Raw genomic sequence first — 16,678 nt, 5'->3', positions numbered from 1 at the left:
GGCCGTGGCGAAGGGCGCGGGGCTGGAGTGGCGGAGAGGCCCCACTGGGAGCAGCGCGCCGAGGCCCCGCGTGCCTTCCGGGTGATCTATAAAGACACTGGCGAGCAGAGTGCAGCCCCGCCCCGCCTCTCCCGCCCACACCGCCCAGTCCCACGGGGCGGGGCCAGCGCAGGGGGCCTTTACCTATCCTCTAGGTTCCCTCGTACGCTGGGTGGTTTTTTAGCGCCTGGAGTTGCCGTGCGGAAACAAAGTATTTTAAAAGATAGCTGGACGTCTAGTGGAAACCGGTTAGCTAGACCATTGTGTTCTGTTCCGTGTCCCCCCAACCCCCAACCGTTAAAAAAAGAAAAAACTGGGAAATTGTGTCATCTTGGAGTCAAGTTAGAGCAAAAGTCAGTTCTGCGCACTGTAAAACAAGGACAGTGGGAAATTTTGGAAAATCTCAGAATGCTATTATGCAAAGAAATAATTATGACTGTAAAATTGTAAATGACAATAATGAATAGGCTTGGGGCTGCTGCAGAGGACAGGCAGCCATCCTAGACCTTGACTGGCAAATAAATGCTGGCTGAGTACATGAAACTCACGAGACTGAACAGGAAACTTTGTGATGAGCTGAGATTTCTTTTTTTTTTTTTTTTGTGACGGAGTCTCGCTCTGTGGCCCGGGCTGGAGTGCAGTGGCCGGGTCTCAGGATGAGCTGAGATTTCTAAAAGACTTTCACAAAAACCAGAAAAGATGAACTTTAAAATACACTTTATCATGGTTAATATGTTGTGGGAAATGCACGGGCTTTAAGGTCAGAAATAGCAATGTTCAGATCCAAGGTCTACTACTTTAGAGATCTGAGACCTTGGAAAAATTATTCTCCTAAAGGATCAGAGTTTCCATAACTCTCAAACACAGATAAGATGTTCCAGCCTTCAGGGCCATTCCGATGTTAAACAAATACGCAAAACATATAGTGCGTCACAAACCAGGAAGGCTACCACTTCCTGGGCCTTCCTCCATCAGGGTACTCATAATGAGGCTAAAGGCCAAAGTCGAGGGGATATTGCAGATATGCTAAACACAATCAGATACTTTTTTTTTTTCTTGACATGGAGTCTCTTTTGCCCAGGCTGGAGTGCAGTGGTGCGATCTCGGCTCATTGCAACCTCCGCCTTCCAGGTTAAAGTGATTCTCCTACTTCAGCCTCCCGAGTAGCTAGGACTACAGGCATGTGCCACCATGCCCCACTAATTTTTGAAGATTCAAAACAAGAAAGTGTAAACCTGAGTAAAGTCTCTGCGGACAATGTATGGTGCTTTCTCGAACCCAATGGCAGAGAGAAGGCAATGGCTCCTAATTGCCTCAAATCTTTGGGTGAAGAAAAAGTCTGCGAAGGGCACAGCAAACCCTGACAAGTAATCTTGAAGAGGAGGTTGTAAAAGAGCAGTTAACTTTTTTTTTTTAATAAGATCAAACCTCCAAGGTCGGATGAATTAGTTGTAGGAAGAGAATTGGAGAGAAAAAAAAATTGTAGACATTCTCTCTTCTCTCAGCCCTCCTGTAGCAAATACAGTTTCAACTCCTCTAAGGCACTTGACAGTTTTCTGCTTTGTAGAGTAGTTATTTGTATACATAGAGTAGTTGTATATATAGTTCATCTTAGTAACTCTGACAGCACCAGCTACAGGGTCTTGAATATATCAAGGGTCCAATAAATATTGGTGAATAAATTAATGTTATGTAGTTTCCACTAATAATCATCGGAATTCATTAAGCCTGTATATGAAGATTAAAGATAGAAAAAATGTTCTCCAGGTTTTCAGAGGTGGATGAGTGGTAATGCCAAAAGTTGCAAATACCAGTAGTCAGCAGAATTCCAGAAGAGATTTGTAAACATGGTCATGAATACAGATAAAGCAACATGGAATTACTGAGGACATGCTTTTGCTTATCTGTTTGCTTATTGTTTTCTTGTCTATAAAACTCCCACCCCTCCATTCCCTTTTTTTTTTTTTTCTTTTCTTTTCTTTTTTTCCTTAGAGATGGGGTTTTGCCATGTTGCCCAGGCTGGTCTGGAACTCCTGAGCTCAAGCAGTCTGCCCACCTCAGCCTTCCAAAGTGCCAGGACTACAGGCGTGAGCCACCATGCCCAGCCCATTTTTACTCCTTTCGAAATCCATTCATTGTTTGAAGACTTTTGTCTTAATCTGTTTATGATGCTATAACAAAATACCACACAGACTGGGTAATGTGTAAAGAACAGAAATTTATTTTCTCACGGTTCTGGAGACTGGGTCGCCCAGGTGCCAGCTGGTTTAATGTCTGATGGAGAGGCCCAGTCTCTGCTTCCAAGATGGTGTCCTGTTCCAAGATCCTGTCCTGTTGTCCTGATGTGATGGTGTCCTCACATGATGCAAGAAGGAAGGGCAAACATGCCTAATTTCCTTCAGTCCTTTTATAAAGGTGTCAATCAAGAAAAATTATGAGACAACTCTCAATCATTTTAGGAGATTGATTTGCCAAAGTTAAGGATGCACGCCCAGGAGACAGTTCTATGCCTTTTCTGAAGATGATTTTGAAGGTTCCAAATTTAAAGGGGAAAAGGTGGGATTTTGAGAAGTACATAATTTTCATGTATGAGGGGGATAAGGAAAAGTAGTCATTCATGCCTGTGTCTAGCTCAGTGAATCTGATTTTATATATATAAGATGACATAGACAAATGGAGCAGAGGAAAAATGCAGGAAATCTACATTTTTACATAAGGTAGCATAGACAAAATGGGGCATGGGAACAATGAGATATGCATTTGTGTCTGGTGGGCAGCGGGGTGACTGCATCTGTAAAGATAATCTATCCATTTACATTGCCGTGGTGAAATTTTAACAAAACTACCTTAAAAGATCTTGCAGCTCACCAGGAATTTCTTTGTGGGCAAAATATGGAAGAGGCATGTAGCTTTTCATCTTGTAGCCATCTTATTTAGAAACCAAAAGGGGGAAGCAGGTTTGCATGACCCAGTTCCCAGCTTAGCTTTTCCCTTTGGCTTAATGAGTTTGGGGTCTCAAGATTTAATTTCCTTTCACATTTTCCCTTCTTTTTCTTTAAAGCCTTTTGGAGAAAGCATTTCAGAAGAAATACAGCTTTCTGACCTAGGTTGCTTTCTCTTCCTTTTCTTTTGACCTGGTTTCTCCTCACTAGGATGGTTAACTCCTGGAAGTTCAGGTCCCACGTTGCTAGGAAGGCTCATTCCTAAGATGTTATGTACCATGAAGATTTAAAAAAAAAAAAAAAAAAGTGGGAGAAAAGAAGGAAAAGGAAAAGAAAAAAAATACACACACACACACACACACACACACATATGTATATATGTCCCTAGACCAGATTTATAGCAACAAATAGGAAGCAAACCTGGAAGGTGGGTCAGGTTATATTACTGCCTCCTCAATTACAGCAATTCCCTGGGCAATCATTACCCTAGACCTTTCAGTTGTGTGTGGACTTATTTGCAAGCACTTACCATAACAACACTGTAAGCAGAAACAGGACAGAACAGAAATTATTATTATTATTCCTATTATAAGCAACAGCTTCTGCCACCAACTTCCCCAGGATGCAAACCAATCACTCAACCAATTGATAAGTGAGGGTTTTGGATCTGACAGGTTGGTTATCTGGCTTTTCGTATCAGTCATAAGTCGGGTTATGTTCTTCGATTCATGTGGAATATACACACAACATTCAGTTTTTATGACGGTGCAGGCCTCCCGCTGTGTTGCTGGGAGTATAAAGCATGACCTCATTGTTTAGCAACGAGACACTCATCTGGCTATCATTTAGGGCCTTCTTGGTGTAATTCATTAAGGCATCTATATGCCATACAACGCCTTTAGTACCTACCTTCAGTCTTCAAGTGATCATGCCACTGGAATACTGAACGTGTCCAGTGAGATCGTAAGTGAAAAAGGCTTGCTGGTTTGGGCAGGGTCTGAATTATTCATCCTTGTGCTCAGCATAACCTAGGGAACATTGTCCTAATCACCCTGGAGGTGATCACAGCCATAAGTTAGTACCACACAGCCAATATGTCCCATTTGGCGCTAGCCAATAAATACCTAGTTGCTACAACCAATCAGTGGCATGCCAGTCAGTGTCTTGTAATATGATAATATGGTCACGGCGTTCTCCTGGTATCCACCCCACATTTCTCGTACTGTCTGGCCATAAATCCTTGGTGTGATTTCTTTGTTCCCAGCATTTTGGCTGAGTTGGCCAAATGAAAGGGTGGGCCAGATAAATTCATCCCAAATTTGCATTATTCCATTTTGAAATGGGCTGTTGTTTGGGGCATAGTTACCACCTTTTGTTTTAGTTGTGGGGATGCTAAAGTGAGAGCTAATGAGCTGGTCCTTTCCATTGAAAAACTTTTCCCATCTTCCTTGTTCTGTTATGCCAGCACTAAGAATACCAGACCATTTCTGTGATGTAATAAATTTTTGGTATTCTATTCAGTCCTAACCTTGGAAGGAGGATACCAACCATGGCAGGCCAGAGCCACTGGAAAGAGGCATGAGTCTGCACATCCAGCAGGTGTCCTTTTGTAATCTGTCTGCATAATCCTGAGTCCATTGTAGAAACAGGTTTGTTTCATTGGAGTCAGTGGGTGGCAATGGCAAGAAGGTGTAGGGATATAGGGTCAATAACAGCAAGGTTGTAAGATTCATTTTAGCTACTAAAAGGATGTTTAATCAGACAAGGCAAGTGTCCTGTTTGTATAAGACAGCAGTTGCCAGTAGCTCTAGGACAATAATTGTAATGGTTATTATACGATAAACATAGGCATTCTTTTGTATACAGGCCTGGTCCTGTGTCTTGGGGTTAAGCCGTCCACAGCAGCTGTCGTCTGCTTCTATTCTGGATTGAGGGTCGATGTTTAGTGAACTGGAGGTGAAGGTCTTTGATGGGAGTTTACAGTCCACTCAGGAGTTTGTGTCTTTTTAAGATGAGAGATGTGAATCCATGAGGCTATACCCTCTAATTTTGCTGCACGTGGATTAGTTAATAGCACCTAGTATGGGCCTTTCCATCGAGGTTGAAGAGAATCCCTTATTAAATGTCTTTTTCAATAGACAAAATCTCCAGGCTGCAGAGCTTGACCAGGCACCTTATCTTCAGGGAGCGCACTGTGAAAGGAATTCTTTACCAAGTATTGGCTTTTTTAAGATGATAAATGAATCCCTCCCAATATTGCAATTTATCTCCCTTGAGAAAAGTTGGATTGGTTATTTTCATTCCCATATATATGGGCCTTCGAGTTATAATTTCATAAGGGGACAGTTGATGTTTTCCAGGAAGGGTGCAGTTTAATAAGCAGCACTAGGGGGAGTGCTTTGGGCCAGGGGAGGTGAAATGCCTCTGTGAACTTAGCCAATTGTGTTTTATTTATTCCATTGGTCCTCTCCACCAGGCCTGAGGACTGGGGATGGTAGGCACCCTGAAAATGTTGAAATATGGCCAAATTTTACAAAGATTTTGAAAAATCTGGCCAGTAAAGTGAGTTCCCCTATCACTGTGGAGTTCACAGGGGACTCCCCATAGTGGAGTAATTTTTTCTAGTAGGATTTTCCAACCGCCATGGCTGCTGCTTGCCTGCAGGGAAAATCTTCACCCCAATGGGAAAACATGCAGACCATTACTAAAACATACCAATAACCTTGAGTTGATGGCAGCTGGATAAAATCGTGCTGCCATACCAGGTCCAGCTGGAAGGGAAAAATGACCCTGGACCCCATGGAGGGGTTTTCTTGGGTTATATTTGGGACGAATAGCACATTAAGGGTAAACTTTTTGTGCCACTGTGAGGATGGTTTCCAGTAATACTGTTTACACCAGGATATAATTTTATCTGGATTCCAGTGGGTTAGGTTGTGAACATATTCCATAAGGGAGACCTGATATCCCATTGGAACAATGGGTTTATTATTAGGTCCACACCATATTTCGGTTTCGGGAGACAAAAATCCCCCTGCCTGTTCCCAGGTAGATTTCTCTTTTGTAGGAGCTATGTTCTGGGTTTCTTTCAACATGTTTTTAAGTGTTTCGGGCTTTATGGCCATTTCCCAAATTGGGGCTGGTGGATTAAATGCTGCTCTTTTAACTGTGGTATCAGCCAGTTGGTTACCCCGACCTTCTGTGGTGTCTGAGAATGACCTGGGATTTGTATAACTGCCAACGTTTTGGTTTTAGAATGGCTTCTAACAGCTCTGATACTTGTTGTCCATTTTTTATGAGTTGCCTTGAGGAAGTTAAAATATCCTCTCTCTTTCCATAGCCTCCCAAAGTCATAAGCAACCCCAGAAGCCTACCACTGTCAGTATAAATGTTTGCAGCCTTGTCTCTTGCTAATTGACAAGTTCAGATCAGGACAATCAATTTGACCACTTGAGCTGATCTGACTTGGGGAAGAGGACTGGCTTCAATTACCTCTAGTAAGGAAACCACAGCATCTCCTGGTCTAAAATGTCCATTCTCTCCTCTTAAATAAGACCCATCTGTACATCATTCTATCTCCGCATTATCCAGTGGCATCTCTTGTAGCGCTGTCCTGGGTGTGAGAAATAGGTCAGTTACTGGAACACAGTCATGACGGGTTTTGTTGGAAGGGCCCGACGAGTGGCCAGGTTAAGATTATTACAGTAGCAAATGGTAATATTGGGAGATGATAAAAGAAGAATTTCATAAGAGGCTAACCAGTTGACAGAGAGATGTTGAGTATGATGAGAGTTTAGAAGGGTTTCAAGAGAATGCAGCACAAAAATGGCAAAGGAGGAACCCATATTTGTTTCTTCAACAGGCTTATACAGAAGGGCCGTGGCTGCTATTGCTCTCACACAGGGAGGCAGCCCTTGAGTCACAGGTTCCAGCTGTTGGCTATGATAGCCTCTAGGTCTCTAGGTCTCTCTAGGCCTCTAGGTCTCTGCTGATCACTGTGTTTCTAGATGCAGTACCTCTGATTCCATGTATGAAAAGGGAGAAAGGCAATTTGTAGTTTGGGTGCCCTAAGACTGGGGTATTAGAATTTCCTTTATTTGTTGTACAACTGATTTTCCCTCTGGAGTCCACATGATGGGATCAGGTTGTTCAGTTTTTAGGTATGCATACAGAGGTTGAGCTATAAGGGAGAAATTTGGTATCCAGTTTCTACAATAGCCTGCCAGGCCCAAAAGTCCTCTAAGTTGTTTCTTGGTGGTGGGCATTGGGAAAGCTAAAATTCCTCTGACTCTGTCAGGGTTAATACTCAGTCCTTTCACTGAGATAATATGCCTCAAATACATAAGTTGTGGTAAGCATAGCAGCAGTTTGTCTTTAGATACTTTGCGTCCCTTGGTGGCTAACTGACTAAATATAGACTATCTTCCGGAGAGGAAGAGAGTGTGTCTGAACAAAGGAGAAGGTCATCCACATACTGGATGAGTGTTGAGCCCTGGGGAAAAATTAATCCTCTAAATCAACTTTTAATATTTGGGAACAGTAAACGGGACTTTCTGTGTACTCTTGGGGGATTACAGTCCACATATATTGCCATTCTTTCCAAGTAAAGGCAAACAGATACTGGCTGCCCAGATGTACAGAAATACTAAAGAAAGCACTGCAGAGATCCACAACTGAGAAATACTGACTGGTGGTGGGTATAGCTGATAGAAAGTTATGTGGGTTGGGGACTACTAGGTCTCTGGGTATTATATTTTTTATTACCCTCAAGTCCTGTACAAATCTCCATCCTCTCCCACATTTTTTTTTAACAGGGAACACAGAGCTGTTGCAGGGGCTTGTGGAGGGAATAATGAGCCCCTTTTTCAGATCATCTTATATGATAGGGGCAATTTCATCTATGGTTTCTTGTCATAGAGGATATTATTTAAGGTTGGGTAGGGGTTTCTTTGGGTTTATCTCTACCATTATAGGAGTGGCTGAGAATATTTTCTCTATATCTGTACGTGACTGAGACCATAAGTGGGAGGGGACATCCTTGAGTAAGTGTTCCGCTTCTGGAATTAACAGGAAGACTGTGGAAGCCAAAAGGAGTTTTACTGTTTCCTGATCTTTATTCCAATAATATTTCCTTCTAATTCTCCCCTAATATTTCCTTCTCTGTCTCCATTTCACTTTCCTGGTCACAAGATGACGTTTTAACATTACGGGCCGGGCGCGGTGGCTCAAGCCTATAATCCCAGCACTTTGGGAGGCCGAGATGGGCAGATCACGAGGTCAGGAGATCGAGGCCATCCTGGCTAACATGGTGAAACCCGTCTCTACTTAGAAAAAAAAATACAAAAAACTAGCCGGGCGAGGTGGCGGGCGCCTGTAGTCCCAGCTACTCGGGAGGCTGAGGCAGGAGAATGCCTTAAACCCAGGAGGCGGAGCTTGCAGTGAGCTGAGATCCGGCCACTGCACTCCAGCCTGGGCGACAGAGCGAGACTCCGTCTCAAAAAAAAAAAAAAACATTACTAGTACTAAATTGTGGTACATTGTCAGGACATTTTTGAATTTCGTATTTTTGGTCTCCTGGCTCCGATTCTTAAAAGAGTTCACTTTTTGATGAAAAAGATAATGCCATAATCCCATGTGGGCATTATGGATGTTGAGGAGATCCTGGCCCAAAAGATTGACAGGAGCCCCAGGGCATATAGAAATGCTTGGGACAGACTGTGCCTGTCACACTTAGAGCCTGTGGCGGGGGAGCTGAACCCAACGAAATGGTAAAGTACAGGCTTGGACTTAAAACATGAGACAGTTTTATTAGACACACCCACCATGTTAATTCTTTCATTACTCCGAGGAATGGGGTTTCTAAATAAGGTGGGATTTATAAGAGATGTGGTTGCTCCTGTGTCAATTAAGGCAGTTGTAAGCTCATGGTGTATTATTATACAGATCTCTCCCAATTTCTTTGTCAGAGTAGGCTGTTTGGAGAGGTGAAACCCCTGAACTTCCTCGGAGCACCCCTAGTCTTCCCAGCTTACTGAGTTGCACTTACCTGCCTTTTCTTTCGTTTCCCTCTAAGGCGGTCTCTAATAAGGTGTCCTGGTCTCTTAACAGTGGAAACAGACTGGGCAGGTAGAGTCCTCAAACTGAGGGAGCTTAAAGTCTTTCCAGGACTGAGAGGCTTGAGAAGTTAATTGCTTTATCTGTGAATGCATAACTCAGGCAATCTTTTGTTTTTCCTTTTTTAGCATAGTGAGGGATAATTGGTCAGCTAAGTTAACTAGTTCATTAGTTCAGGCCATGGCCCAATTTGTCATGTGGCATTTTACAAGGGTGGCTAAATCATCATCTAGTCCATTTAAGAAATTTGCACTTGGCCAGGCATGGTGGCTCACGCCTGTAATCCTAGCACTTTGGGAGGCCCAGGCAGGTGGATCACCTGAGGTCAAGAGTTTGAGACCAGCCTGGCCAACATCGTGAAACCCCGTCTCCACTAAAAAAAAAATACAAAAATTAGCCAGGCATGACAGCACATGCCTGTAATTCCAGCTACTCGGGAGGCTGAGGCAGGAGAATCGCTTGAACCCAGGAGGCAGAGGTTGCAGTGAGCTGAGATAGCGCCACTGCACTCCAGCTTGGGCGACAGAGTGAGACTCCACCTCAAAAAAAACAAAAAAAGGAAATTTGCTTGATAATATACCATTTCTACTGTTTTCAAAACAATCAGCTGACATCCCGCAATATTGTCTCAACATTTTATCAAAATGTGTAAAATAATCTAAAACTGATTCAGTTGCGTTCTGGCAGCATTGTTAGATTATATTCCAATCCACAACCCTTTGGAACACTGAAGGAATGATATTTAACAGAGCAGTGGCTCATTTCCGTGCGTCTTTGTGCCTGTCTTCTGGATTTTGGGGGGCTGGTTGTCGTGGCTCTATTGGGCCTTAAGGGGTCAAATCTGCTATAGGGTCTGACCACTGTGATTTTTCCAGCCATTCCCTAGCTTTAGCTTCTGAGGCCAACAGGTGGACTAGCTGATAAAGGTCTGAATGACTTGGGTCATAGGTTCTAATAATTTGTTCAAATTCTCAGGCAACCCCAGTTGGATCTTTATGGTGGTCAGGAAATTCTTTTTTTTTTTTTTCTTTTTCAGATGGAGTCTCACTCTGTTGCCCAGGCTGGAGTGCAGTGGCACAATCTCAGCTCACTGCAACCACCACCTTACAGGTTCAAGTGATTCTCCCGCCTCAGCCTCCTGAGTAGTTGGGATAACAGGTGTGTGCCACCACACCCAGCTAATTTTATGTATTTTTAGTAGAGACAGGGTTTTACCGTGTTAGCCAGGATGGTCTCGATCTCCTGACCTCGTGATCTGCCTGCCTCGGCCTCCCAAAGTGCTGGAATTACAAGTGTGAGCCACCACACCCAGCCAGGAAATTCTTTATGCCTCATAATTCAGCTTTTGACCAGGTTCGTAGACAAACACCAGGGTTCCCAAAATAGGGTGACCATGAGAAATGTCCCTGCAAGTTCCATCTCCTCCACATCTTCCAATGAGAGGCTGCCACTGGGGCTACCAGAGAATCAGCAGGAGGTAGGGTCTTTGAAGTTAGACTCTTTACTGTCTTCTTTTGAGCCAGTGGTAGATAAGAAGGAGAAGATGATAGATGGGAACATGCAGGAGAAGAAGGGTACAGATCTGATCCAGGAAGTTCAGAGAAATCAGGGTAGATTGGGGGTGGAGGTGGAGGTGGGAGAGGTGCCAAGGGGGAAATAAGGGATTCCTAGGGTTTCTTTAAGAGAAATAAAAAATTGGAGAGTTCTTAATTATCTTTTCTAAGTTGATTATTGGCCTTCTGTAGGGAGATGAGGCGATCTTCCTCCCTTTTACTCTCCAGGTACCACTGAAAGTAGCTCTCCCACTCTGGTTGTTTAGTTTTTGTGCCTGTATTTTCTGTCCTGGTTCACAGGTACACTAATTTGTGCATCTCAAAAGATCCCCATTTAGGCCACTGTAACTTAGAATCTGCTTTAGTTATAGTGGTCCACTTGGTTAAATATTTGCATGACAATTCACCATAAGTATTTTGCATATACCTGGCCAGAGTTTCTAACAGTGGAACTATGTTCTGCAGCTGCTGGGGTTTTAGCTAACTTAGAGGCCTCGTTCCCAGTAAGTTAGATTTCCCCTTCGGATTTAGCCAAGTCAGGACATGTGTCGGACCCAAAGTGTGCTGCTTGCAGACCTAATTTTTCAGGGTTATTACCCCCAAAACTGGTTCAGTCCACCTGTGTCACAGCTACCTGGCACAGTGTGTCAGGGGCTCAGGGTGCAGGAGGGGTCAGCTCCTTATATGCACCTGTTTGCTGAGATTGGACCTTAAATATGTTCTTCTACTTAGAGCTGCTGCACGTCTTAGGGAGCATTCCTCCCAGACAGCCCCATGGGATTCTCAGTCGCCTGAGGGAAGCAAGGTGCTTTTATTTCTTTAGAGTGGAATATTCCACACTCATGAGCTAGAGGGTATGGAATTGGTTGGTCAAATCTGATAAGGGAAAGGACCAAAACACACACACAAAAAAAAAACAACAAGACAGAAACAAACAACAAAACAGTTAAGCAAAACTAGCAATGATCACACAAATTATATGATTTCTGAATGCTCTAAGTGTAAGCAGAAATTAACAACAGCTGGTTGTTAGTGCTAACTTTACTTGTTTAAAAACAATTTGCAAGACTGAATTCCAAACCAGTTTCTTACCTAATGATGGGCCCCAAGCTGAAGACTGCTCTCCACCAAGGCAGAAGCAGACAGGTTCACCTTCCTTGATGGAAGTGAGTGGAAACTCCTCACAAAAAAGGAGTTTTTCTTTAACAGCAAATAAACATCAGACCCCCAACTGAAAAGCACTGGAAGATCAGGGATCCCTGGAGGAGAGAGACCCTGGACTTCAGCAAATCATCCTATCGGTTTGGGCTATAATGTGCCCAAGCTGGTACCAAGGACAGATAGGAGAGCTGCTGCAGACTGGGCTACCTTCACTCAGCGTCGCTTCATGGTTACCAGATGTCAATCGAGTAAAATGATGAGACAAATCTCAATCGTTTTAAGAGGTTTATTTGCCAAATTTAAGGATGCGCGCCTGGAAGACAGGTCTGTGCCTTTCTCTGAAGATGAAGTTGAGAGCTCCTAATTTAAAGGGGAAAGAGTAGGATATCGAGAAGTACACATTCCTCATTTAAGAGGGGAGTAGGAAAAAATAGTCATTCATGCCTTTGTCTGGCTCAGTGAATCTGCATTTCTTTACATAAGATGACATAGACAAATGGGGCAGATGAAAAATGCAGGGAATCTGTATATAATCAGTATATAATTAGACCTAAGTTGATTTTGTCCCAAGAAATTAACATTCCACCCCAAGGCTATTTATAAATATAGCTAATGATATTCGTGAGTTTCCTAAATTTGAATTAAAGATATAGCTGAGTCTGGGTATGGTGGCTCACGTCTGAAATTCCAGAGCTTTGGGAGGCTGAGACAGGAGGATCACATGAGGCTAGGAGTTTGAGACTAGCCTGGGAAACATAGTGAAACCCTCTTTCTCTAAAAAAAATAAAATGAAATAAAAAATAAATTTAAATTAGCAGAATGTTGTGGTGCACACCTGTAGTCCCAGCTGCTTGGGAAGCTGAGCGGGGAGGATCACTTAAACCCAGAAGTTTGAGGCTATAGTATGCTGGGACTACAGGCATGTGCCACTACACCAAGCTTTTTCTTCTAACTTCTTGAGCTAGATACTTACCTTATCAATTTTTAATTTTGTTTTTAAAATAAATAAATAAATTTTTCTGAGAATTTAAATTCCCTTTAAATAGTATGTTTGGCTACATCAAATGAGTTTGAAATGTATTTCCTTTACATTTCAGTTTCTTTATGACTTCGGTTTAAATATTTTCAAACTTCCACTCTGTTTATTCTTTGACAGTGGGTTATTTGGAATTGTTTTTAAATTTCTAAATGTACAAAAACCAATAACACCACAGAAGAAAAGGTCAGTAAACTTGAAAACGCAGCAATAGAAACTTTCAAAATGATAGACAAAGAGCAAAAAGACTGAAAAAAAAAAGTAGCATCATTGACTTGTGGGACGAAATCAAATGATCTACTTCTATTTGGAGTCCCAGAAAGAAAGAACTAGAATAAAACTGAAATAAAAATATAGTCTTGAGCCACTAAATGAGGAGGATACATTCTGTGAAATGTGTCATTAGTCTATTTGGCCTCGTGCAAACATCATAGAGTGTATTTACACAAACCTAGACCATATAGCTTATTGGACACTAGGCTATATGGAATAGTCTATAGATCCTAGGCTGCAAGCCTGTTCAGCATGTTATTATACTGAATACTGTAGGTAATTATAACACAATAGTTAGCATTTATGTATTTAAACATATCTAAATATAGAAAAGGTACAGTAAAAATACAGTATAAAAAAATTAAATATGGTACACCTTCTAGGTCACTTAATATGAATAGAGCCTGCATGGCTAGAAATTGTTCTGGGTGAGTCAGTGGGGAGTGAATGTGAAGGCCTGACACATTATGGTACACTACTGTAGACTTTGTAAACACTGTACAATTAGGCTACACAAATTTATAGAAAATGTTTTTCTTTCTTCAATAACAAATTAACCTTAGCTTACTGTGACATTTTTACTTTATACTTTTTTTTTCGTTTTTCTAGCTTTTTGACTTGTTTGTAATAACACTCGGGTTAAAACACACATTGTACAATAGTACAAAAATATTTTATTTCTTTATATTCTTATTCTATAAGCTTTTTTCTATTTTTAAAACTTTTTTGTTTTACTTTTTAAACTTTGTTTGCTAAAAACTAAGACACAGGGCCAGGTGCAGTGGCTCACGCCTCTAATCCCAACAGTTTGGGAGGCCGAGGTGGGCGGATCATGAGGTCAGGAGATCGAGGCCATCCTGGCTAACATGGTGAAACCCCATCTCTACTAAAAATAAAAAATAAAAAATTAGCCAGGCGTGGTGGTGGGCACCTGTAGTCCCAGCTACTCAGGTGGCTGAGGCAGAAGAATGGCATGAACCCAGGAGGCAGAGCTTGCAGTGAGCCAAGATCGCACCACTGCACTCTAGCCTGGGCAACAGGGCGAGACTCCGTCTCAGAAAACAAACAAACAAACAAACAAAAAAACTAAGACACACACACATGAGCCTAGGCCTGTAGAGGATCAAGATCATTAATATCACTGTCTGCCGCCTCCACATTTGGTCCCACTGGAAGGTCTTCAGGTGCAATAACATGCATGGAGCTGTCATCTCCTATGATAACATTATCTACTTCTGGAATCCCTTCGAAGGACTTCCCTGAGGTTGTTTTATAGTAAACTACTTTTTTATAATTACTCTAAAATAGTAATAAAAAGTCAGTGAAGTAGGTTTATTTACAACAGCATCACCAAAAATGTGAGTAATGTGTTGCACTATACAGATGACAGCTACATCATTAGGTGATTGAAATTTTTCAGCTCCATTAGAGGAGCTAAAAATGGTAGCTTTATGGGACCATTGTTGACCAAGATGTCATCATGCAGTACATGGCTGTATTTTTAAGACAATAAAAACTGATAGAGCTTATTGCCATCAGACCCTCACTAAACAAAGGTATAACTCAGGGTGGCCTCAACAGCCAGAATGGAACTGAGGCTTCCATTCAATGGTCTAAGAACCCAATCCTGTCAACAGTCACCAGAGTGAGCTAGGAAACTGATCCTTTCTCACCTGAGCCTTGAGATGACCACATCCCCAGGTGACACCTTGATTGTGGCCTATGAGAAAAACCCTGAAACAGTGGATCCAGAGAAGCTATGCCAAACTCTAACCTCCAGAAACTGAGATAATAAATTCAGTTTCAATTGGTCAAGTTTTGGAGTAATTTGTTAAGCAGTAATAGATACATAGCAATGCAACATTCTTCAAGAATAGTGAAATGGAACCCAAAGGATGGGACAAAGAGGCAAGAAAAAATGATATGTAAAAAAATTAGCAACAATGTGGGTAAATCCAAGCAATGACCAATTAGAAAATAATGACAACAACTATATTCTCATCAGAGGATTTTTTTAAAAAGCAAGATAGAACTATATTACTGGACCCACATTCATGTGGAACAGGAACAGAGTAACAAGAGCTCATGAGTGTTATTGGCAAGATGCTTTCTCCCTTTCCTCCTTTTAATAATGGAATACCATGAATTTTAGTGGAGCACATGGCTTACCAGACGGAGACCATCTTCCCCAGCTTCTGCCACAGATAGGTGTGTCCGTATAACAAAGTTTTTGCTAATGGGATGCAAGTAGAAGTGATGCATGCAACCAGATAACCATTTTACAAGAAAGATACTTGTTTTCCTCTCAATTGTCTTTTCCATTGGCTAGAAAATGACAACTGGATTGATCACATGAGATCCGAAAATGAAAGCTAAACAAGATGGCAAGGCCAGTCCACCAGTCTTGGTCCTTGCATGACCTCATGCAGCAGAGCCACCCACCGCTGTTGAAGGCACAGTGTCCAAGCCCCAGCCTATTCTGAACGGTTGCATGGGAGAGAATAAACATTTCTCCTAGTTAAGATACTTATTTTAAAGTCTCCTTGTTACAGCAGTTCAGTCTCTATCCTGAAAAAGACATCATTTGAACTCCAAAAGAAAGAAGAAAAGGAGGGGAAAACATCATAGGAAAAGCACATATTTTAAAAAGCATGAAATGAAAGGTTGAAAATAAGGCCAAATATATCAAAAGTAAGTAGGTTAAATGCACCAATGAAAAAGCTGATTTTCATTTAGGAGGAAAAAAATCTGACTCTACCACATTTAAGAAAGACATATCAAAAATATAAAGGCACAGAAAGGTTGAATATCAAATAATAGAAAAAAATACTAGGTAAATACAATGAAAATAAAGCTAGTTTGCTATATTGCTGTCTGATTAAATGGACTTTCAAGGAGAAAATGCATTATAAAGGATAAATGTGTTACTATGTAATGGTAAACATCTAAACTAACCTGGAATATATAGCAACTCCAAGCTTGCAATTATCTAATCTATGTGTGTGTGTGTGTGTGTGTGTGTGTGTATGTACACATATACATGACAGAATTACATGGAAAACCAGACAAATATACAATCACATTCGGAGATTTTTTGACATACCACTCTCTGTAACAGATCAAACATTAAGTAAGGATGTAGAAAACTTGACACATATATTAACCTTTACTTAACAAATAATCCAATTCCCTAGTAAACATAGAGGGAACACTTATAAAAATGGACAATGTACTGGGTAATAAACAAAGTTTCAGTAAGTCTCAAAAAATTGGTATCATAGCGACCACAATGTAGTTGAAATAAGCTAGAGTAAAGGCTATTTACCCACCTCCATTCTAAAATGTAAGTACTTTAGAAAATGGATAGAAACTTCCCAAATGGATTTATATGTGGGCTAACTACCCCTGAGCTCTGTAGAGAGTTCTGATATTTTAAGGTTGGCGTATTATGTTTTCAGTACTATCTTGCACTGCAGCATGGAAACATGGATTAGTAGCTCTTAATTCATACTCTCATTATTAATTAATAAAAGTGAACTGCAGAATGTTATTTTATTTAA

Source organism: Colobus angolensis, unplaced genomic scaffold (genome assembly GCF_000951035.1).
Source record: "Colobus angolensis palliatus isolate OR3802 unplaced genomic scaffold, Cang.pa_1.0 Scaffold7, whole genome shotgun sequence".
Classification (NCBI taxonomy): Eukaryota; Metazoa; Chordata; class Mammalia; order Primates; family Cercopithecidae; genus Colobus; species Colobus angolensis.
This window is presented reverse-complemented; position numbering follows the sequence as displayed.